The 25,721-nt window shown below is 48.7% G+C and overlaps 1 protein-coding gene across 5 annotated transcripts in view; it reads right to left on the bottom strand.

The window, feature by feature from the left end:
- Positions 1–25,721, bottom strand: part of Greb1 (growth regulating estrogen receptor binding 1) — a 121,504-nt gene that overhangs the window by 65,698 nt on the left and 30,085 nt on the right. The gene's annotated exons all lie outside the window — the stretch shown is intronic.

Genomic DNA, 25,721 nt, shown 5'->3' with positions numbered 1-25,721 from the left:
ACACACCTCCAAAAGCAAGCTTAGCAGACTCCGTCACTGCTGCTCCTGGTAAAAGGCTGGCTATTAAAATCCTCCCTTTAGAGTCCAAAGGGTTCTCAACCTATGTATGAGTTGCAACCCCTTTGGGGTCAAATACCCTTTCACCAGGGTTGCCTAAGACCATTGGAAAACACAGATATTTACACTATGATTCATAACTGTAGCAAAATTAGTTGTGAAATAGCAATGAAAATAATTTTATGTTGGGGGGGGGGTCACCATAACATGAGGAACTGTATTAAAGGGCATTAGCAGCATGAGCAAGATTGAGAACCCCTGTGTTAGACTGTATTTTAGCTTATTAAATGTCTCTATCATCTAGACAATGCAGAACCCCAGAACCCCTGCCCCAAGACAATCACCCTCATTTTATCGGTCACAACTTCATAACTAATCCACACACCGAAGCAGACAACTCATTGGTGTTTTTAGTATCTTCACCGCTTTGTGCAACTGTTACATGATTGATCTGGCGTGTCCATCATCCCCAAGAGGGAAGCCTCAGAGCTGTCACCCCTCAATCCTGCAGTGAAGTTATTCTCTGTCGCTGGAGAGGTCCCCCCTTGTTCTATTGGCTGCACGTGTGGAAGCCTGGACAGGAAACCTCTGCCAACAGCTTCTTCCACTTAGCACGGTAACTCCAAGATACAAACGCATCATGATATGAATCAGCAGCGCGCCGACACTGGGATTTGTTTGGGTTTTGTTCGTTGGCAGTCTTGAGGGTCAAACCCACGGCCACTGACTCCTGGACCAGCCCTGCCACGGTGACATTCTGATGTGTTTTTGCAAACTAAATTCTCCTCAGAACTGTGGGCGGGGAAGGATGGGGACTGTATTCGCAGTTATAATCATAATTATTTCACTTGACATACACTTGTGCCTCTTAAAAATGCTTTTAAAATCATTTGAATGGCTGCATGGCATCTCGCTGATGGAAAACAGAGGTACTTGCCCAGATATTTCTCTGAGTTGTACTTAGAGTTAAACTTCTATTATTGGTCCTTTCCAAGCATAAGCATCCAATGTCCCACACCCTCCTGACCATTTCCATTCCTCGGCTCTTCCATTAATGTTGGCTTTGGGTTTATAGTCCCTTCTTCCCACTTCCTCTTAATTTCATGTGGTGCGTTCCTTCTAACTCCTCTAAAGTAATTACTTGTTCGTGTGACGTCAGCAATAGAAACATGTGAGGCCACTTCTTTGCTTTGGCATTTAAATAACCATAAAGTCAGTCAGCCAATCTCTTCTTCAATGCACGCGCACACGCACGCGCGCGCACACACACACACACACACACACACACACACACAGGGTCTGGAGTAGCCCAGGCTCCCCTTGCGCTTGCTCTGCAGCCAAGGATGGATGGCCTTGAACTCTTGAACCTCCTGCCTCCACTTCCCGATGGCTGGGGTGACAGGTGTGCACCACTCTGCCCAGCTTCTTTCTCATTTTTTTCTGGATAGCTTATGGCCTCCATTTTGGTTCCCTCTGCCTTTGCTCCAATGTTTATCAAAGAGTGTTTAATTTCTAAATAATCAAAACGGGGCGAGGGGGTCTTAACACGACTAACTAAATTCTAATTAAGGCTAGCCATTAGACACTCTACTTTTTGAACTTCTTAAAGAATACTGCACACAGCAGTGAACACAGGAGCCCTGTCCATGTGCAAGAGATATAAGGAAGCAGGTCAAATGACTCCTTTCTTGTATGTCCTGGCGTTTCTTGTCTAGTATAAAATAACTGAGGAGTCACAGACTAACACCAGATGCGGAGAGCCGCCGCCCTGGGCAGCAGTTCCTGGCTTCCGCCTATAACGACACACACACTAGTTAGTCGGGAACTCAGGTCACCACTCAGCAAAACACACACACTAGTCAGTTGGGAACTCGGGTCACCACTCAGCAAAACCTGGCCCATCACTTTTTGTCTTAAGACGCGTGCAGTTAAATCCTCCTCTTCCTTGCTCCCTCCGTGGTGGCAGATCAGCCTCTAAGATGTCACTGTGGGACTGAAAAGGCTCCAGTTCCCACCTGAGGGGGAATGAATGGTGTGTGTGTGCATGGGGGTGGGGGGTGTTTCCTGGGGGAGGGTAGCAACAGCCTTCCTCTGCCAGCTCAGTCAATGGAGCCCATTAACCACTTCCTGCCTGTGGCAATAATTACCGCCCACAGGCCCCTCCATCAGGGGAATGGCCTAAGAATAATTCAGGAACTCACCCCAACAAAGGGAAAGTGCTGGAGTGGAGAGTTCAGCAACGGACACCCCAAAAGACATCGGATGTGGTCTTGGTCTCCAGTCGACCAGCAGCTTTGGTTTGTTGCTTTGTTTTACCTGTCTCATACTTCAAGATATTCATGAGAGGGTTGGGCCATCCTTGGGGGGCCTCGTAGAGTTCTCAGTTCAGGGTTAGATTCACACTGGGGGGCTCTTAATTAATTCTTAATTCATGTAGTTCTTAATTCCGGGTGGCCCACCTAAGCTGCCACCATTAATAACATCACAAACGCCTCCTGCCTATGCAGCAGCTTTGTCTGAACAAAGCCAGGCACACAGGAGGAGCTTTCTATCAGCACACGGACTCGAAGCCTTGCAAACCCTGCCTGCCCACAACCCTAGCCACTTGCCTGGTGGTGCCAGACTGGCACCCAGAGCTCAGAAACTCTGCAGCCCAGGACGATTGCTACCTAAGGTGAAGAGAACAATAAAAAGGAAGAGGGAACACAGATCCTGCTCGGGGGCCATGCTCCAGGCTGCTCCCCTACTTCTCAGGAATGGTGACCGCGGAATGGGCATTCCAATGCGAATTTTACTGCCCATGGATGAACACTGGAGGTACAGAGTCTGAGGGAGCCCTTGTTGAAAGGAAAGAAATCGGGAGGGGTACATAATGGCAGAAGGGTGACAGCTGAGGAGTCCTTACGTTCAAGAAATGGCAACCCTGAAGGGGAGATTGGGTGGGCGTCACCAGCATACATTTTATACATGTTTGAACGTGTCAAGGGGCATATTAAAATTTTCTTTTTAAAATAAATTTTTGCTCTGTTCTAAGCAATTAACATAGAATGAAGGTTTTTTCTGAATGGAAGACGAACATGACCACAAATTTCAAGACGGGCACGCATAAATCAGAGTGCAGTATTCTCCTCACATTGCCACGTTTACTGCTTGGAGGACACAAACTTCTTGGTACTTAGCAGAGACACGGGACACTGGAGAACAAGGTAAACACCATCATTCCCAGCATGGAATTCTGACCAGAGCAATGGTTTCCAGCACATGGAGCAAAGTAACTCACGCACAAAACATCTGGATTCATGGCTCAAAAATAACGGCTCCATCTAATCAGTGATGCAGAAATAAAACAGACCAGCTGCTTTGACCATGCAGCAAACATAAAACTTAAAAAAAAAAATGTTCTCAGGGGGCCAGCGAGATAGCTCAGTGGATAATGATCATTGCCACATAGCCTGGGACTTAAGTTCGATTCCTGGGACCCACAGGGCGGAAAGAGAAAACCAACCCCCTCAAGTTGTCCTCTAATGTCTGTGTACACACGCGCACACACACACGCACACGCACACACACACGCACACGCACACACACACGCACACGCACACGCACACACACACACACACGCACACGCACACGCACAAACACACACACACGCGCACACACACACACACACCGCACACACACACATACACACGCACACACACACGCACACGCACACACACACACGCACGCACACACACACACGCACACACGCGCACACACACACGCACACACACACACACGCGCACACACACGCACGCACACACGCACGCACACACACACGCACACACACACGCACACACACACGCACACACATACACACACGCACACGCACACACACACGCACACACACACACACGCACACACACACACGCACGCACACACACGCACACACACGCACACACACACACGCGCACACACACACACACACACACACACACGTAAATTTTTTTTTAAGCAAGGCTGTAAATTCCACTGCTTTTTAAAGGTCTCCTAGGGTCCAGGACTGAGGTCCTTCACTTACGTCACATTCCACAGTGATGGAGTCACTAGCACACTGCCCCCACTCAGGCAAATAACCCCACAGCCATGCTTGTGCAGACAACCCTGATTACAGGCCGTGGGACACGGACACACACACACACACACACACACACACACACACACACATATACAAAATGTTCTCTGATCAAAGTCCTCCATTATCTTATCGAACCTCCTCCTCCCACTGAAGTCTTCTTCCCAAGTCCCCTCCGACTTCCATGCTGTGTGTGCGTGTGTGTAATTATAAAAGAGTGTATATGTATATGTATATGTAAATATATATGTAAATTTATATATATATATAAAACTTTGGATCTGCTGGCAGTAGCTTATGCTTTTAGCCCTAGCACTTCAGGAGGCAGAGGCAGGTGGATCTCTGTGAGTTCAAGGCCAGCCTGTTCTACAGAGTGAGTTCCAGGACAGCCAAGGCTACAAAGTGAGACTTTGCCTCAATAAAGAAAGGAAGAGAGAGAGAGAGAGAGAGAGAGAGAGAGAGAGAGAGAGAGGGGGGAGAAGGAGGGAGGGAGGGGGGAGGGAGGGAGGGAGGGAGGGAGGGAGGGAGGGGGGGAGGGAGGTTTCCTGTGAATACGTAGTTTTCACTTTTATGCTATGGACACAATTGTTCAAGTTATATTTTAGCTCTTTTTTTTTAAAGTACATAAAATACTACAGAAAGTTTAAAACTATAGTAAATGCTTACTGGGATGAAAGAGTTACCCGTATCCTCACTGCTGAAATCCAGTTACTGTTGACATTTGTCCTTCTAGATTTTTCTGTGCACAAGATTTTATTGACATTTATAAATAGCGCTGAGTTCGAGGCCAGCCTGGTCTATGGAAAGAGTTATAGGATAACCAGGGCTACACAGAGAAACCCTGTCACAAAACACCAACGCTTAAAGAATCTTCTAAGTGAAAGGCCAGTTAGTCCCTAGGCCCTATTTGACCCTTATAAAACCATTATTCTCGGTTTTAAAGGGCTGGAGTGGCAAGATGGCTCAGTGGTTAAGAGCACTGGCTGCTCTTCTGAAGGACTCGGCTCACAACTGTCTATAATTCCAGTTCCAGGGGATCTAAGACCCTCTTCTGCACTCTGCAGATACCAGGCACATATGTGGTACACAGACAGACCTGCAGGCAAATACCCACACACACAAAATAAAATAAAAAAAATTTAAAAAAAAGAAAGAAAGAAAGAGAGATTTTATCCTAAGCAAACATTGACATTTTAATATCTACAAGCTGATAGCGATAGAGAAAGTATACAACACTCCCTATCAGCAGGCGCTTTTGGCACCACAGCAGTGAGGACACCCTGGTAGATAAGACCAGAGAAGCAGTGTGGAGGAGATGACTAAATGTCAGGGCCCTTTTTGTTTTCCCCTACTGGACCACAACCCAGCAATGTGGGCACTTTCCACATCCCACGGTAATGTCCTGCCTTATAGACAGATCATGGCCATGACATCCCCCCTGCCAGCTAAGGAAGGGTTGAGCTGGCCTGAGGGAAGCGTATGTGCCTTGTCAGAAGCCTCCACTTGACCATGAGAGACAAAGGCCGAGACGAAAGAGCCTACTTCAAGATCAAACACTAGCATTTAAAGACTGCTCAATAGGGCAGGCCAGAGGGCTCAGCGGGAAAAGGCCCTTGCCAGCAAGCCCGATGACCTGGGTTTGATCCCTAGGACCCATGTGGTGGAAGGAGAGAACCAACTCCCATGGGCTGTCATCTGACCTCATGAGTGCCATGGAACACACACGCACACATGAAACACACACACACACATGAAACACACACACACATAAATAAATGCAATTCACAATTTCTGCCCAGTGCCTCATGGATGGAAGTCAATGCCAGCAGAAGGCTTCCTTGGGCTAACGGTTCCCTCCCTGCCCTGCCCTGTCTGTCAGTCTCCTGTAGCCACAGACGCAAGGTTGCAAAGGGCCTCTGGAAGTCCCTCACTGTCCTAACACAGAAGCCCAGCGGCCACATCACACAGCTGAGGGCAGTCTCTCCCAGCACACTCTTTACCTTCAGAATCTGAAACCCCTCCCAGCCGGAAACTCGGTCAGGCCGAGTAGCAGCCACATCAGAACGCCATCCTCATCAGCTCACAGAAGCTGGGACAAAGCAAAGAACTTTCCTCAGAGGCTCAGCTCCAACGTGGGGGCTGAGACAGGCAGATCGGTCATTTGAGAGTGTGAAAAAGATAGTATCCGGAAACGCTTGGCGTAAGCCCTGTAGCATGGTCGTGCATTTCTAGCTAAATCAGAGCATGCCCGTGTTTAAAGAATTCGAATTTCAGATCCTACTCAGCAAATGACAACCGGTCCAGCAGTCCATACGTGACGTAAGAGAGAGAAAAATGTGCAGGGCCATCACAAAGGCTGTCGAGAAATTCTTTAACCTCAAAGCTCAAGACAAAAGCAGCCAAAGGATAAAGACCAAAGCCACAGAGAGCATAAATCCCCCAATCAGCATTCTCAGTGGGACACTGTACTCAACGAAACGAGACCAGAAGGCTGCAGAACATGTATACACAGAAAACAAAAGTGGACTCTTCTAAATTGCTTAAATCTGAAATTGAAGCTCCAGATCGAAGAGCCTGAAAGCAAAGTTGAAGTTAAGAAATCAGAGGATAGGGCCAGGCGGTGGTGGCGCACACCTTTAATCCCGGCACTCAGGAGGCAGAGGCAGGCGGATCTGAGTTTGAGGCCAGCCTGGTCTACAGAGCGATTACCAGGACAGCCAGGGGCACGCAGAGAAACCCTGTCAAAGAAAAAAAAAAAAAAAAAAGAAAGAAAGAAAACAAACAAACCAAAGGATAGAAAAGACAAGAACACGAATTATTTTGTTATTAAATACTGAAACAATTATAATATCAAGCTAACTTTAATAGTGAACCATGTCATTGCCCCGTCATATTATTTCCAAGACGAGAGGAAAAAGAACCACACCTGGCTGGCCACAGTTACTACAAAACATTTCATAAAGTTACTATGACTATTAATACATTTAATCATCCTCTTCCTCCACCCCCCATTTCAAGAAAGATGACCAAGACCTTGGCAAAAAAGGTCCTGGCAGATGCCAATACCAAAGGAAAATGCTTTCATGTTTTCTTTTAGTGTTTTTATCCTGTTGACATGCTAGAAGATACTCTTTGAGGTTGGGATGAAGAAGAAAGAAAATTTGACACTAATCTGTAAGCTCCCTAGGAGTTCCAGGAAGAGGGACAGAGGGAAGAGAGAGGAATGGCCCTCAAGAAATCATCTAGAGAACTTTCTAGAACTATAGAAGATTCTAGATCAAAAGGATCCTATGAGTACCCAGCAAGATGAAAAGAAAAAAGATATAAACCGAGGTGTGTGGCCACAAAAATATTAGGTCACCAACGAGGAAAAGAGAGGAAAGGAAGTCACAGTCTAGATTTGAAATGACCATAAATGGCTCTGATTTCCCAACAGCAACACCAGACACGTGAAATAACAACATAATGCCCTTGAGATCCCAAGGGAACTTTCCTACCTAGAATTGTATACCCAATCAAGATCCAAAGAAAAGAAGAGGGAACCCATCTTTAGAAATTCAAGGTCTCTAGAAGCGACAAGGAATTGGAGGTCACCAGCAAGTGTGCAGCCATGGGGCCTCCAAACAGGGAACACAATCCACCAGGCAGTGAAGGTGCTCACAGGTGCCAAGGACAACAGGAATGGAGTCATGCGGTGGCAGGGGACACAGGGCTCCAGGAACGATGTCCCAAGGTAAGAGACTGGACCGTGTGGTGTCTTACACCATGATGGGAGCTTTTCAAACTCTACCAACATAAGAGGCTAGATTCACAAGGCCTTAAAGTCTAGAAAAGAAATAGTACCTGCAGGGAAAGGAGATGAACTATATGGGAGTGGTAGTTCTCAAAGACCGTAAGTCTCCGAGAAGTACTGACTCACCCAGTTTGAAAGATGAAGGAAAGGGTGGGCATGCGCACCTGTCTTGGACATGCATGAGTATGGGTACACGCAGGTCTGTCTGGATGTGTGCATGTCACTGTTTATTGGATGTGTGGATTCAGGTGCATGCATATGCATTGATGCATATATATTTGCTAGAAGGTTGGATGTGAATGTGTGTGTGTGTGTGTGTGTGTGTGTGTGTGTGTGTGTGTGTGTGTGTGTTTTCAGGGTGTGTATATAGAAAGATGTATAATTGCTACAGGATATATAAGAAAGCTAAGTTCTCATATTCTACAGTAAGAATGAAAAGATGGTCTAGAAACAAATGAAATACTGCAGTACAGGCATTATTTGGAAATAAAAAAGTCAATTCCACCCCACCCCACCCCCCATAAAGAAATGGTTCCTTGGGCCAGTGCTGTGGGATATCTTTCTGTACGCTGTGAATATGTGTTCTCTGATTGGTTGATAAATAAAGCTGTTTGGCCTATGGCAAGTCAGGTTATAGCTGGTCAGGAAATTGAAGAGATAGACAGGAAGAAGAAAGGCACAGCCAGGAGAAGCAAGATGTGAAATACCAGTAAGCCACGGCCACGTGGCAATTTATAGATGAATAGAAATGGGTTAATTTAAGATATAAGAGCTAGCTAGCAAGAGGCTTGAGCCATAGGTCATCCAGTTCACAACTGATACATGCCTCTCTGTGTTTACTTGGGTCTGAGCGACTGCAGGACTGGGCGGGATATGGGAAAACTTCCAGCTAGAGGCCAGCGAGACGGCTCAGCAGGGAAAAGCATTTGCCTGATGATCTGAGTTTGATCCCTGGCCCCCCACGTGCTGGAAGGAGAGAACCAATTCTCCCAAGCCGTTCTCTGACCTCCACATGCAGGATGTCACACATCTCCCCGGGAAAAGCAACTCTGACAAGCTTAAACGGAGAACAGAAGTGTCTCAGCCACCTCGTGTTTGCAGCTAAATCGATGCAGAACCATTTCCCTTCTGGTACCTTTTCTAGTGGTGACCCGACATTGCCCGATTTGTAGCAGGCTATGGCATCCCATTCAACTTCTAGCAAACTCAACCACGGTCCATGAGGCTGTGTGCTACCAGAGAGAGCTAGGATGGTGACCCAGCCCAAAACCGTAGACTTACTTAAAACATTGTGAGAGACTTTTGTCATTTTTTCCATAACTCGATGTGGTTCTGCAGCATGAACTCTGCAGGTGACAACATCACGTCACAATGTCAAAAGGCGGGATACGCCTGCTAGAATACTGGCCTGAAGAACCTAAGCATGCACGTGCTTCAAAGCTAGGTAGACCCTGTGTGTGCCTGCATCTCCACATGGGCCTGGATTTATTCTCCCAAAAGCCACAGAGATCCGTCCCTGTCTACCAGCTCCCCTGAAGAGCCGCTGTAGAAGCAGGAAAGAAGCTTACTGTTGTTTCCATCCCCTCCCTCAGTCCCCATCTCCCTCTGAGCCTGAAATAATTTCCTATGAAGAAAGGTCCTCTCTCCACCGTCCCGGCCACCCCAGGCTCCTAGAGATGGCACCACTTGCCTCAAGAGTCTCAAAGCCCAAGTTCAGAGAGTTGGTGTGTCTCAAGCCACAAATGCTTCTGGCCTGAGCTCTGCCTGCTCTGCTCCTGGGAGAAGCAAAGACCATTCTGCCCCAAGGATCACAGTGTGACCCAACAGTCTGGTGCTTCCATGACCTAAGCCTGTTGCATGGCTGAAATATCTCACGCCCACCTCGAGCTAAGAAAACATGAACAGGCTGCAAACCTGCCCTGAAACATCCCTCAGTGATACAGACAGTACAGGTCGCCAGTGTGAGCACTGATGGTGTGTGTTGCCTTGGTAAGGGGTGGGCAGAAGCCACCTTCCAGGGAAAGGAACGGGGGGAGGGGGAGGCAGAAAATTCTATCTCGGCTTTAATGTCACCAGGCCTCCTGGCACAGTTCCAGCCAGAAAGGATTTTAGGGAAACCTAGTGAGATGGCATAGAGAGATGGGGAAGCATGAAGACTGCACCCAGCATGACGACTTCGCCCTGTGTAAGGCTGTGGAGGGGCCCCGCTGGCTTCCATGTCTGAAAATAGTGAAAGGCCAGCAAAGGTCTCAGCAATGCCGGAAATAGCAGCAGCAGCAGCAGCAGCGCAAGGCTGGCATGAGTGACACCAACACACCAGGCCTTCCCAACACTCCAAGTCCTCACCCAGCCCTGCAAAGCTCCCTTCATGGGACCTCGGCCCATGTATCCCCACCCCTGTCCAGTCTCCCCTACACCTTGAAAAGAAAAGCGGAGCTCCCAGATCAGGCCCTGTACATGGCTCCGCTCTGGCCTCCCTTCTCAGCCTTCCACCTGCCCTCTCTGTTCAGAATGCAGCCCAAACACTCCTCGGGCCTCCCTCTCACTTCTAGCTCTTTCTGAAGACACATCCCCCAGAATCTCTGCCCGCCTTCGGAGACCACAGATGAGGGTGGCAGAGGCAGCTGAGGAGCCACAAAGCACCCAGAGTCTCACTGTAGCACCCTACACTCCAGCTACCACCAACTCCGACTCCATCTTCCAACTTTTGAACAAATTCTGACTAGAGCAATCCTCCAGAAAACACACAAAAATAGGACAGCCTGTGTCCAATGAGCCCAAAGCTGGTGTATATGCGCACGCATACCTTTGTGAACGCATACTCACATGCCTGCTTACGGAATACAGGAGGCGGTTCTCTCTTTCCACCATGTGGGTCTGTCTGGCGGATCAAACTCAGAATGCCAGGCTCAGCAACACGCGCCTTTACCCTCTGAGCCACCTCGGTGACTTGAGCCCAAAATTTAGAACAGGACAGAACAAAGCGATGCCTTCCGAATATGACATGCTCATCCCTCCCAGTCATTTCCAGCAGGCTTTGGGGACTCCAACACTACTACATCAGTAGCAAGCTCTGAATATATGATATGTCAATAAAGGCACTAAACTGCAGAATTGCATCCCATAAACTCTTTGGCGGCCCTGCCGGCAGGAAACGGGGGCATTCGAATGGAGATTCCCCGATCTGCCTTGCAGGAACTATGAACGCCACAGGTGCTATGGAGGAAAGAAAGTGGGGGCTGGGAAGGCGGCGGCTGGTGACCAGGCTACAAGCCCTCCTCCCCTGAGCCTGCCCAGCCTGCGAGGAAACCTCGCTGATTCATGCGCCTTTTGCAGACATCTGTTCACAGAAGGTCAGGGTGATTTTTTTTTTCCTTTTGAAGAACTTTGAGTGCTCTCAAAAAGAATGACCAGGAGAGCAGCTTTTCATTCTGGCCACGTCGATGGAAGCACAAAGCCAGGGAAGACGTCACTGGAAAGCCCCCCTCTCCAGGGCCAGCAAAGAGGGTTCCAAAAAAGTGTCTGAAAGTTTTCTTTGTCTGCTCTTTGTGATAGCCACAACTGTGGCTTTTGTATCCACCTTGTGCAAAAACAAATCATTTACCTCCTTAGATACCACAGCAAACAGCACCGAGGACAGAATTAAGTGAGCTTCCCTCTGCTTACGGATCTCACAGTCTTACAAAGGCTAATAATGCCCTGCAGCTAATCTGCTTACTCCAACCTATACCGCCATACATAAGTAAAAGCCACCACAGACCTCTTCAAACCCAACATCAAATCCACCATACCTCACAGAAAGCTGGTCACTTCAGGCAGCCCCTAAACCAACCAGCTAAGAGCAGGTCACAAATTCCCTGTAAGGGCGGGCGGGAAGCACTCAGTGGCTCCCCGCCTCCCTCAGCCCCTGCCTTTGATCTGCCTTGGAGAACAGGGCACAGGACAGGACAGAGTAGGGCCACCCTGTTCCACCCTGATGCACAGTGGGGAGCCCCCCCCCCCCGGGGGGGGGGGGGAGGAACGGTTGACCTTACACCATAGCTCAGGAGCCCTGACACTGAATGGTATCAGGACTAGTATCTGCAGCCACACCACGGCTGCAGCCGCTCCCCACGGAAAAGAAAGGGGACTTGGCAGTGGCTTTGCCCGAGGAGCTCCATCTGCCCTGCTCCTGCTGGGTCAGTGTTCCCAGAACAGAAGCTCCTGTGGGTCACAGTGCTCTCCCTGCAGGTACATAACAACTCATCCATCTAACCACAGGCAGGTCCAACTGGTCCCTCTTCAACAATGTAGAAGTTTCTGTACTTGGGAGTACCAAAACCAAGCACACTGCTGCGGAGAGCAAAGGGTGGTGACCAGAGCTCCACTCTGCGGGACAGTGAGAGGACAGGGAGTGGACCGAATGCAGCAGTGGCGTGAACCAGAGGCAACCAGTGTCCTTCAAAGTCACCACCTCCTAAACACGGGGTACATACACCCCCCGCACCTGGAACTCCCTTGAGAATTGAAAGAGGCGTAGGTCTTACATTTTTATTATTTCTTTCTGTGCAGGTGTGTCTGCACACGGGTGCACATGTGTGTGGAGGTCTGGGGACAAACCACATCTGGCTTTTACGTGGGTTCTAGGCATCTGAACTCAGGTTGCCAGGCTTGCCCTGTAAGGGCTGCCTGTCAACCACCGTGCAGTTTCCCTGGCCCCAACGGCAGGTTTCAGTTCTCATGTGCATCATCTGTTTCTACTACTCTACCAATCTTTGAGAAAACCCCAGCTGGTATCCAGAGCCCTCTATGCATTCTATACATTGCTTTTATGAATCCAGGACTGGAGATCAAATCCTAACTAAAAAAAAAGGGGGGGGGGGGAACAAGGGAGGTGAGAAGCAACTTTAATCTTTACTTCCCTACAGTGTCAGCAAAGGTAGTCCCTAGATGTTTCTGAGTGCCATTCCCAAAAATACCAGGCACCCCAGGTGGAATTAAGACACCCACCCACCCTCATACCCTCATCACTCCCACCCCTGCCTGAGCAATGGCTCCTAGGAAAGGTGGCATCCAGACCACCCAGTCATACACTTCCTGGGGACTGTGGGGCAGCGCCCCCTGGTGGTGGTCCTGCTTGACAAGACTCGGGAACCCTGAAGCAGCTTCCTGGGGTGTCTGCCTTCAATCTCCTTCAGAGGAGGATGGAGAAGGGCCACCCGACATAAAGCACCTGTGGCCTTCTGCCAGAGCACTGTTGGTAACGGTGGGAAGCTGGGAGCTAAGGAAACGTCCAAGAAGGAGGACTATATTAGGTAACCTCCAACACCCACATACACAGAAAGCTGTGCATGAAGGCACTGCAAATAACAGACTTTCTTAGGCTGTAACATTCAGCAAGAGAATGATTTATGGGCTGCGGATATGGCTGAGGGATGGGGAGTTTACCTAGAGGCCACGAGTTCAGTCCCCATGCAAGGAGACAAGGAAGGAAAGAAAAAAGGAAGGGAGGGAAGGAGGGAGGGAGGGAGGGACGGAGGGAGGGAGGGAGGGAACGAAAAAGATTCAGCACTGCTACTGTGGGACTGGAGAGATGTCTTGGTGGTGAAGAGCACTTGATGCTCTTACAGAGGACCCAGCTTCGATTCTCAAGACCCACATGGTAGCTTTCAACTGCCCTTCATAACTCCAGTTCCAAGGAATCTAATGCCCTCTTCTGTCCTCTGTGGGCATCTGCACACACATGGTCCACAGACATACACATAACATAGAATTTCCATAGCTGTATATTGTATGCTTTGAATGAATACATAGGTGTATAGACATACATTACAACATATTCTGATTACTGCCCCCCATCGACTGTAACACAGGCACAGTTAAACAGCAGCTTGTACACCATGCACTCCGGGACTAGGGACTGGGTTTGTACCCAGTCAACCTTGAGCAAGTCAACCATTACGCACCTCAGTTTCCCAAATCTGAAAAATAGAGTGAAAAGAAATCCCCGCTTTTTGAGGGGTACTACGTGGATTCGTAAGTTACCACGCACAGAGAGCCTGCAGCAGTTCCCAGTACATTAAAACACTGGACACAACAGGGTCACGGCAACAATCATCAACCGCTAAGAGCTCCATCTGTGAAGACGCAGAAATCATAAAGGGGCTGGAGGAAAATGCACGGCAGCTGCCTCCGGCGGCGTTCCTAGGTGTTTCTCATTTTTGCTCTCATCTGTCAACTTTTTAAGATGGTCTCAGTTAGCATAAGAAATTTGGCAAAGCAGGTTTTGTCTTCCTTAGGTCTGAGTGATGGTGTTTTTGCGCTGGCCATGCCTTTCCCTCCCTGTCAAGATAGACATGTGACAGGAGTGGTTAGGGGAAACTGCGGGGAGATGGCAAGGCAGAGAGCTTCCCCCTCCCTCCCAAGCAGTGCGGCTGCTGGGGGCGGGGTGCGCTGCTGGGGGCGGGGTGTGGTGCTGGGGGCGTGGTTGCTGCCGGGGGGGGGGGGGGGGGGGGGGCCGGGGTGTGCTGCTGGGGGCGTGGTTGCTGCCGGGGGGGCGGGGTGTGCTGCTGGGGGCGGGGTGTGCTGCTGGGGGCGGGGTGTGGCTCGCCCTCCTGATTTACATCTCCGTCCCTCCCTTCGCCATATCTCATATTGCTCTGCCCTGGCCAAAAAAAAAAAAAAAAAAAAAAAAAACCTTCCCCACAAACAGAACGCTAAGGTCATGGGCACGGCCATCCCATCCACCCCTACCATGTCAGCTTTTATTTTTTTCTTCCTGACCACAAAGACTGGAAGTAATGACCTTCAAGAGTCAGCGAAGTCTCTGTTTATTCGACGGAATGCTCCCAAGACGACGACGATAACCACCATCAACAAGTAAACATGCCTTGAGTTTCACAAAACATGTCCCTGAGCGGTTTCCAAATCGCTTTAGGATGCAAGGCTGCCCAGCACCCACCAGATGCTGCCTGAAGATGGGAGCCATACACATACACACACACACACACACACACACACACACACACACACCTTGCTGTGTGTTCCCCTCTGCCATAAACTCCTTCCTCTCTATTCCTATCACGAACTCCTGTTCATTCTTCAATAACCAGCTCAAGCATCTCTTCCACCATGTGGTGGACCTGCTTCCAGCCCTGAACAGAACCTTCCACTCCCTTCCTCCTTCACAGCCCTACCGCTTCCCGTGTAGGCTGCTGCACTTACACTGATCTCTCAGAACAATCAGTCTGTATGCTCGGTTGTCTCTTCTAACATGGGGGGATCTGCAAGAGAACAGAGTGTAGACATGTCTATCCTGTGCCCATCACAGTGTCTGGGGAAAGAAAAAAAAAACTTGTGCACCGGGAGGTGATGGCGCATGCCTTTGATCCCAGCACTCGGGAGACAGAGGCAGGCGGATCTCTGTGAGTTTGAGGCCAGCCTGGTCTACAGACCAAGTTCCAGGATGGCCAGAGCTGTTACACAGAGAAACTCTGTCTCAAACCCTCCCCATCCCCACCCCCCACCCCCGCCATGTATGTATATATGCAAGTTCTTGGCCCTGAGCTATGACCTCACACAACAAAGGGTTTTTGGAAGAGCTTATTTGCAATGGCTGCCTTCATTAGGAAAGGAGAATGGGAAGGGAAAGGAGGAGCTACGAGCCCAGAGCCACAACAGAACAACAAAACCATGCTCCAAACACCCATATGCAGCAAACTGTGAAAAGCCTATGAATTTCTTGGGCATAGCCAGGAAGTTAGGATGACAAAACAAACTGTGCACACGAAACTGGTGTGACCTTTTGTGGGGGCTTACAAAAACCCAGGGCCCTAGTTCTCCCAGCTAACTAGACTACGCTCAGCCCCCTTCCCTCGAGTTAGAGAATTCCAGACTATCTAGGATAAAAGGTACGAAGAACTCATTCAACACATTTTCATCGAGGAATGCATTATTTACCTTTCATTTATACATAACTCGATCAACTGTCACCCTATGGGCTAGGTGCAGATAGAGTCATCCTTCTCTCTAGAAATGCAGCCAGCTGAAAGAGACTGACAAACAGAAACTTACAGTGAGTTTCTGCCTCCACACCTGACCCCTCCTGAAACCATCATTTTTTTAAAAATCTAGTTTGGGTGCCTAAGGGATAGCTCAAGGCGTAAAGGTGATTGCTGCCAGGCCAGGCCTAACGACCTAAGTAGAAGGAAAGAACCGACTCCTATAAATTACCTGCTGACTTTTCATTCATATGACTTCTGTGGCATGTGTCACACACACACACACACACACACACACACACACACACACACTGAAACGCAGTAAGTTCTTTCTGAGACAGAGTCTCACTCGACAGCCCTGGCTGGCCTGGAACTCATGATGTAGGACTCACAGAGGTGTGTGGGCCACTATGCCCAGCAAAAATAAATAAAAAATAAAAAATATGATCATGTTTATTTCTTTTTAAGCTTTAAATGGGGAGTTGTTTTTGAGCCACACATTTTAAGGGAAGTTGACAGTGAGAGAAGTTGAGGCTCACTGAACTTCCGGAAGCCAGGGAGTGCACCCTCAGCTTCAGTGAGTGGAGCACACTGAGGTACCCATGCCTGCCTGCAGCAAGTCTGGGAATGGGAATCTCTCCAAAGCCATCTACCAGGTATCTGGAACCCACTCCGAAGGCCACATGCTAAACTCCCAGGAACCAACATCACCCCCGAAACGCTCAGCAGGGTCTCATCATCCTACCAACCCAGTCAACCCCTGGGAACAAGTCTGCCTCCAAAGGCCTCCAGAATACCAGCAGATTCTGTCCTGGGCCCCCAAAGCCACACCTGTCAGTTGCCCTCATTCCTAAACACACTGGAAAAATCCAAGGGTCACACAGCATTCAAGGAGAGAATGAAACACAAGAACAGCACCCAGAAGCGACAGAAGTATCCAAAGAGCCCGGGACACAGCAAGGAGCTTTAAGAACAAATCTTAAAAACAGCTACTGTCTTCAGAGAGATCAGAGGTCAGATTCACCTTCCTATACAACCCTTGCATGAAAAGACTCAGAAATATTCTCGGAGGGACCCTAGGGAGGTGACACAGCTCATTTGGGTCCCTGTAGAAGGACCCAGTGTGGACACGGTAGCACATGGGAGAGGCGGGGATCAAAGTCACTCATTTGCCACACTCGAGGTCATCAAGAGTTTTACATCGTATTAGTGCCCCCCATGCAGTCAGGCCTGCTACCATGCTTGTTTTGGAATGTCCAATTCCTATGACCATATTGACATGTGAGGAGTAAAGGGAACACCTCTGGAGGCAGAGGCAGGCAGATCTCTGTGAGTTCAAGGCCAGCCTGGTCTCCAAAGCGAGTTCCAGGAAAGGCGCAAAGCTACACAGAGAAACCCTGTCTCGGAAAAAAATAAAAATAAAAAGGAAGATCGGGGAGTTGAAAAGTTCCAAAAGGTGACGAGACCCTAAGGAACCTCTGACAAACCCCGGCACGTCGTAGACACTCAGCAGAGGCAATCTGCGAGGAAACTGTCCATAACAAAATGAATAAGCCACGCCCCCGTCCCACCAGATCTGCAGCGTCACTCACAGGACACGCTCTGCACGCACTAACACAGCTCACGGCTTAGAAGACGGACTGACTCCATCCTCCTACGGATGCAGACAGGCTTGGGCAAGTATCTCTGGCTGAGAAACAATGAGTCTGCTATGAACTCTTGCCACTGAAGAGGCACAGGCTGGCTGCCTTGACTCATCACTGCCAGCTGCTCCAATTAGCTGCATTCCAGGCGGCTGGAGGTCAGAATGACCCAGCTGCCACAGTTTTGTTTTGTTGTTGGTTGTTTTTTTAATCTCCGCTCCCCCTCCCTCTAATACAGTTCGCCGTGCATCTTCCAACAAAAACTAAAAGCTTAAGAAGAGATAAGTATCCCGTGGCTTTTGCTCAAAGCAGCAGTGTTACGAACCCTGCCCTTGAAACGCAAGTCCCATGAACACTTTTATGTTTCTGGCTACAACTGACCATGAGTATAATTTTCAGGGACACCACACACACACACACACACACACACACACACACACACACACACACACACACACAATTCTTCAATAAGAGAACTTTTTTTTTTTTGAGACAGGGTTTCTCTATGTTACCCTGGCTGTCCTGGAACTCTCTCTAGAAACCAGGCTGGCCTCAAACTCAGAGACCTGCCTTCCTCTGCCTCCTGAGTGCTGGAATTAAAGGTATGCGCCACCACTGCCTGGCTAATTTTCTTTTCCTTATAATAACAGAACTGTTTGCAAGAGATCTTACCCACCACCCAACATGGAGTACACGCAAGTACCATGAGTATTTCTGAGAAGGTTCTCCTTAAGGCAAGCAATAAGAGAATGGGCGTGGGGGGTGGGGGTGGGAATTAATAACCCTGAATATCAGATCCTTGCCAAAACTTTCCAGAAAAGTAAATAAATAATTAACGTTTTCCACATTATTCTTTTTAGTGTTAGCTCAGTACCAAGGCTGGTTTCTACACATTTAAGGTGATATATTCAAATGTATGAAAAATACATGAAATAGTGATAGCAGTGAGCACACACTTCAGGGGGGAAGCCTCGCACTCACATCTTTATATAATTGTGTCTGTCTGTTTTTTGAGCCACGTCTCATTAGGCCCAGCTGGCCTCAAACTCACCACGTGAGACTCAGGGCGCTATTGTTGGTTGTTTTGTTGTTTGTTTGTTTGTTTGTTTACTTTTATACAGTGAAGGCTCTGGCCCCCACCAGCAATTTCAAAACAAGCACCCGGGTTATCCCTGGAAAGCTCTCGCATTCTTTACCTAGTCAGACTTCCCAAGTAACCAAGAATCTGAATTTTATGTTTTTGTTGTTGTCGTTTTTTAATTTGAGGCAGGATCTCTCTATGTAGCCCTGGCTGTCCTGGAGACCAGATTAGCCTTGAACCTCTGCCTCTGCCTCCCCAGTGCTGGGATTAAACTTGTGTGCCACCATACCTGGTCTGAATTTTATGTTTTATCCTTCCCTTCTTTTTCTTCTGATGCTTCGAATGGTTTTCAACACAACTCTCACTTAATGTTTAGCTTAAAATTTAACATAGACTTAATCTGATGGGTTGGGTTTTTTTCCTGCTTTGCAAAGGTCAACTTTAATATATGTAGGAATGCCTGAGGGATCTTGTTAGAATTCTGGTTTCAATAGATCTGAGCAAGGACTGAAAATACCATTTCTTTCCTTTTAAAACAAAATTATTTATTTAGTAGAGAGAGGCATGTGGGTGTCACAGCACCCTGGGGATCAGGTTCCGTGGAGGTCGGAGGGCAGCTTTCAGGAGTTGGCTCTGGCCAACTTCTACATCATTGAGGCAGGGTTTCTCTCGTCATGCGGTGTACTCCCGACTAGCCTGTCACTTCTCCCATCTCTGCCTTCCATCTCACAGTAGGAATGCTAGGGTCGCAGATGGACAACTCTACATCTGGCTTTTTGTGTGGTCCCTGGGGGTCGAACTCTAATCATCAGGCTTGCGCAGCAAGCAGGTACTGTATCTCTAACAAGCGACTTAAATTTTAGTTTTAGCCACGCAGCGTGCCATTCCGTTTCCCACTCCTACAGTCTGCAGGAGTACACTTGGGCTGCGCACGTTTCCTATGACCAGCTTTCCGCGTCATACAAAGCCCTCAGGTTTACCCACGACCCTGCGTCCGTCTATCAGGCCCTCATCATCACTGCTGTGTAGGATTTCACTGTACGATTTATTCTCCCCGTGGACTGCTATTTCCAGGGCTTGCTTGCTCGTGAGTTACTGCAAGTGACCCTTAGAGAAGCATTCTCATATCGCCCCCGTCACAGACACAGGCTGGCACACAACTATGGAGTTGTGTGGGCGACACAGATGGCATCCCCAAAAGTGAGCGTGGGCCCAACCTACATTCCTGCCATCAGTTAAACTATTCTCTAGGTGCCCCACATCTTCATCCACTCTGGCCCACTATCAACTTTTCTCACTTTTGCATGCCGAGAACATGCGAAATGGTGGCTGACTATGATCGTTTTTTTCTGTTGTTGTTGTTTTTTTTTGGGGGGGGGAGGTGGGGAAGTGGTATTTTGTTTTTGAGATAGAGTCTTAAATATCCCAGACTAGCCTCCAATTGGCTATGTAGCCGAGGATGGCCTTGAACTTACCATGCTTCCGCCTCCCAAGTACTAGAATTACAGGCGTGCACCACTAGAGTGCTAGGACTTAGTCTCAGGGCTTTGCACACACTGGCACTCCACCAGCTGAGCTCCGGCCTCCCCTCCCCCACCCCTCCCTCACAGTGTGGTTTTAATTTGCTCTCCCTTCCTTGCAGGTGAAATCCAGCATCTTTCATGCTTTCGAACCGTCTGTTTCTCTCTTGTCCCTTTCTACATTCCTAAGTTATCCCTCGAATTTCTCTTTCCAAATGTAAAAGAAACATCTCTGAGTATGAATGCCTCACTTGTACTCAGTCCCTGCCTGATAGTCTCCTTTCTCTTTTTTACTGGTTTACAGGTTCTTTCCTCTGAGGGGCATGAGGGGTTCTTCTCCATCTTCACAAGTTTAATGCAGATTTCTCAACTTCTTCATATTTTTTTATAATTCCTTCCCATCACTTTCAAATAAGGCAGATTTTGCAGATCCTGGCAAATGGGAACTTCAAAGTTACTGTAGGGGGCTGGAGAGATGGCTGGGGGCTGGAGAGATGGCTCAGAGGTTAAGAGCACTGACTGCTCTTCTAGAGGTCCTGGGTTCAATTCCCAGCAACCACATGGTGGCTCACAACCATCTGTAGTGAGATCTGGCGCCCTCTTCTGACCTGTGGTCATACATGCTGTATACATAATAAATAAATAAATCTTTAAAAAAAAAAAAAAAAAAAAGTTACTGTATGTATAGGGGAATATACATACACACACACACACACACACACACACACACACACACACACACACACACGGGGGGGGGGGGGGGGATTTTGTTTTGTTTTTTGTTTTCTCAAAACAGGGTCTCACTGTGTAACCCTTGCTGTCCTGGAACTCACTCTGGAAACCAGGCTGGCCTCAAACTCACCTGCCTCTGCCTCCTGAGTGCTGGGATTGAAGGCGTGGGCCACCATGGCTTCTTTTTAAAGTCACAACTATATACTACGATTCTGCACCTCCAGGGAGAAAGTCACATTTAACAAAGTTAAAGATACAGAGTCAGTTGAGAGAAACTGATGGGAACTAATCCTTCATTCCACTTAATTATTGAATGGCTTTTGAAAAGTTGGGTGGCTATCCTTTTTATTTTTATAAGATTTACTTGCCGGGCAGTGGTGGCACACGCCTTTAATTCCAGCACTCGGGAGGCAGAGGCAGGCGGATCTCTGTGAGTTCGAGGCCAGCCTGGTCTACAGAGTGAGTTCCAGGAAAGGTGCAAAGCTATACAGAGAAACCCTGTCTCAAAAAAAAAACCAAAAAAAAAAAAAAAAGAAGAAGATTTACTTATTTTTATTTTATGTGTATGTTTTGCCTGCATTTATATATGTATGAATCATACACATGTAGTGCCCCTGAAGAGTGCATCAGATTCCCCTGGAACTGGAGTCACAGAAGGTTATGAGCCACCTTGTGGGTGCTGGGAACTGAGCCCAGGTCCTCTGGGAGAGCAGCCAATGTTCTTAACTACTTGGCCACCTTGCTTGCTCTTCCTGAATACTCCTCCAGGACAAACATGTATGTACATGAAAGTTGACAGAGTCTCAACTTGTAGCCCTGGCTGTCCTAGAACTCACTATGTAGACCAGGCTGGCCTTTAACTCACAGAGATCCATCTGCCTCTGCCTCCCGAGTGCTGCCTTGTTTGATCTTCTTAATGACCTTATGAAACAGGTATCCCCACCCGATCCCACGACAGGATTTCTTTGTGTAACAGCCCTAGATATCTTGCCCTCCATTTGTAGACCAGGCTGATCTCAAACTCACAAAGACCAGCCTGCCTCTGCCTCCTGAGCATTGGGATCACCTACTTGAGCTGGCTTTTGGGAACCCATGCTGGAGTTGCCTTGCCCAACCTTGACGCAGGGGGAGGAGCTTGGTCCTGCCTCAACTTGATGTGCCATGCTTTGTTGACTCCCATGGGAGGTCTGCCCCTTCTGAATGGAGACAGAGGAGAAGTGAACAGGGGGAGGTAGAAGGGAGGTGAGAGGAGGGAATAGGGGGGAGGGGGGCGGGACTGTGGTCAGTATGTAAAATAAATGAAAAAAAATTTAATAATAAAAAAAAGATATGCGCCACCACCCCTGGCTCAAGATGGGTGTTTTCTTTTTTTTTTGGTTTTCCGAGACAGGGTTTCTCTGTGTAGCTTTGCGCCTTTCCTGGATCTCGCTCTGTAGCCCAGGCTGGCCTCGAACTCACAGAGATCCGCCTGGCTCTGCCTCCCGAGTGCTGGGATTAAAGGCGTGCGCCACCACCGCCCGGCTGAGATGGGTATTTTCAATCATATTTTTGTTGCTTTTTGTTTATCTCAGCTTTTTTTTTTGTCTTGTTTGTTTATTTTATTGTTGTTGCTGGTTTTCTGAAATAGGCACCCACCCTCTAGAAAGGCCTAGCCTGAAACTCACTGCACAACCCAGGCTAGCTTCCAACTTACCAGATTGCTGTGTCAGCCTCCCAAGAGCTGGGGTTACCGGTTTGAGCCACCCCAAACAGCTGTAGTAACCCAATCCTAAGTAAAGAAACTTGGACTTACTGGTGGTGCTGGGGATGGAGCCCAGGGTCTTGCATATACCAGGCAAGCATTCTGCCACTGAGCTACATCTCTGGCTAGGAAAATGCACCTTGGCATACATAGATCAGTTCATAAGAGTATTGGCAGTTGAGATTTCTCCCAGGACAAACAAACTCTGTACATCTAAATGCTTCATGTAGGTTTTCCTGATAGCAAAGGATAGATAACCACTATCCAGTGCAACCCCTCAGTCCTGTGATAGGAAACTGTGTCATTTTTAAGACAGAGACTGGAGTGTTGAATCCCAGGAATTGGTCGCTTTTAGCTAGGATATGCGTACTTTGTAAATTCCTGGCCTCTGGGATACATTAAGAAAGTGTTCTGACCAGTGTTGTGGCGCACACCTTTCACCCCAGCACTGGGGAGGCAGAGCCAGGTGGATCTCTGGGAGTTCAAGGCCAGCCTGGTCTCCAGAGTGAGTTCCAGGATAGGCTCCAAAGCTACACAGAGAAACTCTGTCTCGAAAAACCAAAAAAAAAAAAAAAAAAAAAAAAAAGCTAGTGGGACAAGCATAAGATAAGGCCGAGCATTCATAATTGACAGGAAGTCTGGTTGGGGAGCTGGTTAGCAGTCCAGGAAAGCCTGCTACATGGGACTATTTGCAGAAATGAGATTAGCCTTCATAAAAAGCTAAAGAGAAGGGAATTTAGAGGGGCTGGTAGACTCCACAGCACTTTGGGATGCTATACTATCAGAAGAGAGGTAGCAGACTTTAGCATTGGGTGGCACACCCTCCGGGGAGAGCCTGTCCATTTCCTTGGAGCATCAATCTCACCGATAACTCCTATTCTGTGTCCGTCACCCCACAGGAAAGACCAGGAACTCCAGATAGTCCAAGAGACATGCTGTTCACTGGGGCCGGAGGGCTACCCTGAGACTCAATGTTTCACAAGACTCTGGGGGACAGGCCTTGAGGATAGGCCCCCCCGAGAGTGGTGACTTCTCGTCGCAGGTGGCAGAAGTCTGTGTGAGTACAGCTTTGCTTTGTTAGTCCCAACCAAAGGCTCATGGAACTCCAGAGAGGCCGTCATTCTAAAAGGAAATCCACATCAAACAAGGACCCAGCCTACACACCTGTTAAAACGTGGAGTAAAGACATTAAATCCTCAGTATCGTGTCAGGGTGAGTGGAGGGAAGCACTCCCTTATCGGAAAGCAAGCCAGGTTACATAGAGTGAGAACTCCACTCTGGCTGCTTAACTTCTCAGGTCTGTCCTCAATGATTCCTAAGACCGAAGACGCTCCTTCTGCCATTTGGAGGGAGGATCAGGAGAAGGAATACTGGCAACGGATAAAAGCAACCAAGCCCCCACACCAGAACACAACTGCTTTTCCAGAAGCCCCACCCAATGGGCTTCTGCTGATGGCATACTGGCCTCACAGCCGCCTCAGCTCCCAAGGGCCCTGAGAGATCAAGTGTTCGGCTGGGCACTTGGCGATGCTAATACAGTCAGGGCTCTTTGTCAAGGAGATGGAGGAGTGGGCAGAGCGGTCCGTTGCTGGCGGCCTTGGAGCCCAGCATCCGTTCAGCCCAGGATGGAGGAGATGAGTGATGTGTTTTGGACAGCGCGACATGAGAAGCCACGATAAGACCAAACAGACCAGGGCCAAACCCGTCCCAGACTAGGAGGTCGTGCTGACCTTCTGGGAGAAGAGGACGTTCAGACAGGCCGGGGCACTGTGGGTGAGGACAGCTTGTGAGCCTGCAGAGGTGGCTCTTTCCAGCCCAGGAGCATAGCACGCAGACCGTCCCCAAAGGACACTCCCACCTGGGTGTCACACATCACTTCCCTTCATCCCCGCGTATTCCCCAGGAGGCAAAGAGGAGAAAAAGTATAAGGGCTCTCCCAAGGTCACCCAAGTAGGAGGCACGATATGAATCTGTCATGCTTCCAAACCCTGGTTCCCCCCCCCCCCCCGCCCCCATCTTCTCTTGTTCAGTTCTTTCTTGAGAGACTTGGACATGACCCTGCCTCATTCTGCTCAGACCAGAGCTCAGGCAGACCCAGCTTCAGCCCCAGGTATTCCTAGGATCCAGGCTCAGTAGCTACTCTGACTCTGGCTGTGCCCTCCAGAGCCTCCGAGCCCTCCGCCTGTCATGGCACCTCATGACTGTGGTCTCTAGGTGACACTGATGTACCCTGTTAGGGCTGGCCTCACTGAAAGCAGCCCCATTCTACCCTTTAGACCCTGCTTCTAGATCTCTCTTTCCATGGCTTCTCCCTGTGCCTTACCAAGTATGTCCGCCTCCTCTCCTTATCTCACACCAGCTCGACTGAGAGAGAGCTCGGCTTAGGGCTTGGGAGAGGGGCGAGGTGAAGTTTCAGCAGGGTTCCAATCATTTCATGATTCAGAATGCATATGTGTGTGTGTGTGTGTGTGTGTGTGTGTGTGTGTGTGTGTGTGTACATGCCAGAGGTCAGCCCCAGGTGTTATTCCTCAGACAGGGTCTCTCACTCTCTCACTGGCCTGGAGCTTACCAAGTAGGCTAGGCTAGCCCTCAAGCCCTGAGGATATACTTGTCTCTGCCTCCCCAGCCACGGAGTTATAAACACATACACTGATGCCCAACATTTAAAAATGTGGCTTTGGGGGATCAAATTCAGGCCCTCATGCTTTCAAGGCAAGCATTTCACTGATGGAACGATCCGTCCAAGCACTCCCCATGCGAATTTAAAGGCAATGTTTACTGGTACGCGTGTGTCTGTGTGGGTCGCTATATAGCTTGGTGGTCATGAGCTGGCCTAGCTTACATGAATCTCTGGGTTCCATTTCCAGCACCACAAAAATGAATGAATAAATATTTACCCCTTTCCTGTGGAAAGGGAGTTCAGGGGTTAGCCTGGCTGATCCTCAAGAAAAGACTTATCCTGGTATGTGGGCGAGGAGGATCTGATCCACTCTGAGCAGGCGCCATTCTGTGTCGGGCACTCTAAGCTAATCTAGAAGGGCCAGACAGTGACAACTTCCGG

Source organism: Peromyscus californicus, unplaced genomic scaffold, assembly GCF_007827085.1.
Source record: "Peromyscus californicus insignis strain IS unplaced genomic scaffold, ASM782708v3 Scaffold_1__1_contigs__length_55948999, whole genome shotgun sequence".
Taxonomy (NCBI): domain Eukaryota; kingdom Metazoa; phylum Chordata; class Mammalia; order Rodentia; family Cricetidae; genus Peromyscus; species Peromyscus californicus.
This window is presented reverse-complemented; position numbering and strand designations above follow the sequence as displayed.